We start from the raw sequence: 4,313 nt of genomic DNA, 5'->3' as shown, positions 1-4,313 counted from the left end.
CAAACTTAAGGGAATCCTTGATATTTTTGAAAAAGACATTATTAGGGGGGAAAAAAGCAAGTTTCAAAGAGACAAGACTGATTACGCTGAGAATAAGGCATACAGGTGGTCCCACAAGGGCAATAGGCGCAGACCGGCCAATAGGGAACCAGACATTACTACGGTAGCCTCTGAACCCTCCTCGAGTGATTTTTTTTTTTTTTGTCCACCGACACAAGCGATCAGGAAAGCGCACTAGGAGGGGTCGCCGGAAAACGAGGTACCAGGAGAAGAATCAGGGGAGCCCATCCATGGCAGTCGCCTCCTCAAAGAGAAATGAGGAGTCGGAGACGGAATTGGTGAAGGGTAAGGATGATGATCTGCAAATTGTGAACCTGTCTACATATCAGCTATCTGATGCAGAAAACAAGCTATTGGCCAAAGGGCTTTCCTTTGCGCCTATGAACAAAATGGATAAGTTCACCATTACTAAGGATGTGTACCTTTTTTGCAGACAGCTTACTTTCAAGTATCTCTACAGTCGCCCTGAACTCATCGACACACTTCCACCTGAGGACCGCCAAGTTTTTAATGACCTTCTGGATTTATTGGAGGAAAACGAGAGAGACACCGGTGAGAAAATACCATTCACGGGACGGCTTTTGTCACAGGCTACACCCTCCCTCAGCCTCTGCCCTGCTGTAGAAATTTTTTTCAATAAAGTCTGTAAGGACATTGAAAAACTTAAATCTGATAACAACAGGGGTAATAACCTTAAAGTAGGTGAAAGACAGATCTTGTCTAAACTCAATAATAACCAGGAATTTCTCATTAAGGAGGCTGATAAAGGGGAAAATGTAGTACTGTGGCCAGTAGAGATGTACGTTAGAGAGGCTAGGAGACAACTTTCCAGCAGAGAATGCTATGCAGTATTGCCTTCGGACCCCACTAGCACCTTTAAACAAAATCTGGATGGATTTTTATCTACGGCCCACGAGCATGGCATCATTTCCCTGAAAGAAAAGAATTTTTTAACAACAAAATACCCAGTTATACCAACATTTTATATGCTCCCCAAAATTCATAAGGGCCGCCCGGAACCTCCGGGTAGGCCTATAGTTTCAGGGATTGGTGGCCTGTTCGAAAGGCCATGTATCTATGTGGATTTCTATCTTCAGCCTCTAGCGCAATCCTCACCGTCCTATGTGAGGGATTCCACCCATCTAATTGAGCAGATAACCAATCTTAGAGTCCCATCCAATACTTTGTTGGTGACACTAGATGTTGAGGCTCTCTATACCTCCATCAATCATGAGGCAGGGCTACGAGCAGTATCACACTACCTGGACCACAGAACTACTGGCAACAGAAGACATGATTCCTTTATCTTGGATCTTCTTCATCTGATACTTGATAGGAATTATTTTGTCTTTGACAGAACATACTATAGGCAGACGTCCGGGACCGCTATGGGGGCATGCTGTGCGCCACCTTATGCTAATATCTTTTTGGGGTGGTGGGAGGAGACACAGGTGTACACCCTAGAGCATTACAAAGCCAATGTGATTCGTTGGTTTCGGTATATAGATGACATTCTATTCTTTTGGTCCGGGTCCCTGGAGGACTGTGAGGACTTTATTACTACCGTCAACGACAACACTCTTAACATCAGGCTAACTTCTAACACAGCCACTGAGATGGTAGAGTTTTTGGACCTCCGAATCTCCAGGGTAGGCGAAAACATCATTACCACCTTGTACCGTAAGCCAACGGCCACAAATAGCCTTTTGCATTATAACAGCTTTCACCCTACCCATGTTAAGAACGGGATACCCAAGGGCCAGCTCATGAGGGTCAAGAGGAACTGCAGTGAAAACTCTGATTTTGAGAACTATGCCTCTGATCTTACCAACAGATTTCATAGGAGAGGATACCCAAAGCAAGTGGTCTCCGGGGCTCTGCAGGCTTGCAGAACTATGACACGGCAAACCCTGTTACAGCCGAAGATGCGGAACAAACAGACCACAGTGAGTATCATTACTCCTTTTCATAACCAATGGCAAGACCTGTACAGACTCCTCCAGGTAAACTGGGATATCTTATTGAGTGATAAAAAACTGATCCCCTTTATCAGTGAGAGACCCAATCTGGTAGCGAGAAGGGCTCAGAACCTTAGGGGTATCCTCTCCAAGAGTCACTTTATGAGACCAATGCAGAGCTTGGGAACAGGTGTAAAACTCAAAGGAACATTCCCATGTGGGGCCTGTACAATTTGTCCTTACATGGTGGCCAGTGATCACATCTCTTTGCCAATCTTCCCTAGGAGAATCACCTGTGGATCCTACTACAATTGCCGTACAAGAAATGCCATCTATATTCTCGTCTGCGACTGTCCTAAAATCTACGTTGGTGAAACCACCCAAGAGGTGAGGAGGAGGGTGCAGCAACATTTCTCAAACATAAATACAGCAGAAACGGATCTGAAGAAAGGTAAAGCTCTTACTTCGGTGGCTTCACACTTCCTTACATTCCATAGAGGCCGGTATTCCACAATTAAGGTGCTTATTGTGGATTCAATCAAGCCGAATATTAGGGGTGGAAATGCCACTAAGCAGCTGTTGAAAAAGGAGTCCAGATGGATCTACACGCTTAAGAGTTTAGCCCCCCATGGTCTCAATGAAGAATTGCTTTACACTGGGTTCTATAATGTCATCTGATAAATTTTGTTTCTATCCTCTAAGTCCATCCCTTTTTGTTTCCATTCAGATATCTTGTCCATATATAATGGGAGGCAAGAAGAAAATTTGAAGAGAGGACAAAGAGGACAAGAATGGAGAACCAAAGGCCTTCTTTGAAAATCTACCGTTTTTGAACAACAAGGGTTTCACTTTGGACTTTTCATTACAACATTCATATGGAGGATCTGCGGACCCATTGACACATAAACGAGCCGATACTGTACCCCATAGTGGGACGGTGGGGACATGTTGGAGGGACTTCAATTGAATTTCCGTAAATTATATACGGCTATTATTGACATTATTCAAGAACCTTGATGTATGGGGATATACTGATACATGGGAATCTATGATCTCCCACTGATGTATTACTTTGTGTCATGTCCTCTATGCATGTAAGGTATAATGTTCAGAGTGTCTTTAAACATGACTGACCAACTGCGGTCTGTTTGTCTGTATCTTCTGTTGTGACCACTTTGGCTCTTTGCCCTCGTAGCCTCAGGCTAGCAAATCTCAGTGCCCCCTAATCCCTTTCCTCCTCTTTTTTTTTCCTCTATATGGGGATGTCGGTCCCAGTGTTTGCATGGTTCATTCTCTGTAACTACCCCTAGTTTCCTGATTGGTATTTGTACCAGGACTATACTTCTTCGCCTCCGTTATGACACATGTATTGATATGTGGGACCTAATGACCTCTCTCTGATGCACTATACTGTATCATATCTATTATACATGACATATAGTACCTTTAAACATGATTAATCAACTGCAACTCTATTTGTCTGCATCATCTATTTTGATTTCTCTTGTATGTGTGTTGGCAATTTTGGATTAGCAAATCATTTGGTATATCACCACGTACCACAGGTCCCAAAGGGACGCTATAACACCTTAAAAGCTCGTCTCCACTAACCTCTATATCATTTTTGACCTGCAAGGGGATGCTGGTCCCAGTGCCTGTGTGGTCCACCTTTTGTAACCATTGTTAGTTCTTCCGATTGGGTATACGTACTATGTATGCATTGCTCTACCTTTGTGGTGATATCAGTACTGACTGATGGCTACATAAGGAGTCCCTGTTAGCCATCCCCTTTTGACATGGGTCAAGCTTGTCTCTATTAAATCCTACATCACCATGTCTATAAGGGGATGTGAGCCTCAGCATCTGTATATATGTATCTAGTGGACGTACCCACTATAACCACCTCTGGCTCCCCTGTTTTAGTGTCCATATTAGGGTCATATTGTCTCACCTATCTGGGGACATTAGTACCGCTTGTCGGTTACACAAGGAACCCCAGTGGCCACTGTGTCCAGCGTGTGGACCTTATGGCATATTATACGTCATTTATGTCTATATAAAATTACGGGACAATCGTTTTTTGAAATAACTAGCATATGTGTTTTATGTTTGACTGACATGGAAATTTGTATTCATGTATACACATTTAAGCAATATCCAACTTTGCTTACATATCTAGATTTACTGCAGACACAGATATATGTGGAACCCTTTGTTTTTTCGCTGTATCTGTGACTATTTGCATATCCATTATTCTCCTTGAATTATTGTACTAAAGAATTTTTCCATCTAAAT

General features: G+C 43.0%; 1 long non-coding RNA gene across 2 annotated transcripts; it reads left to right on the top strand.

The window, feature by feature from the left end:
- The first annotated feature begins 230 nt into the window (after positions 1 to 230).
- On the top strand, positions 231 to 3,467 carry LOC142258727 (uncharacterized). 2 transcript variants are annotated; one of them, XR_012727854.1, is made up of 5 exons: positions 231 to 345; positions 494 to 612; positions 1,895 to 2,006; positions 2,303 to 2,405; positions 2,746 to 3,467. It is a non-coding gene; the product is annotated as an uncharacterized LOC142258727 (long non-coding RNA). The 2 variants fall into 2 exon arrangements; XR_012727855.1 differs by having other exon boundaries at positions 2,303 to 2,469.
- Positions 3,468 to 4,313: the final 846 nt, after the last annotated feature.

This window comes from Anomaloglossus baeobatrachus, assembly GCF_048569485.1.
Source record: "Anomaloglossus baeobatrachus isolate aAnoBae1 chromosome 3 unlocalized genomic scaffold, aAnoBae1.hap1 SUPER_3_unloc_3, whole genome shotgun sequence".
Classification (NCBI taxonomy): domain Eukaryota; kingdom Metazoa; phylum Chordata; class Amphibia; order Anura; family Aromobatidae; genus Anomaloglossus; species Anomaloglossus baeobatrachus.
Note: the sequence above shows the minus strand (reverse complement) of the source record. Positions and strands in the feature narration are given on the sequence as shown.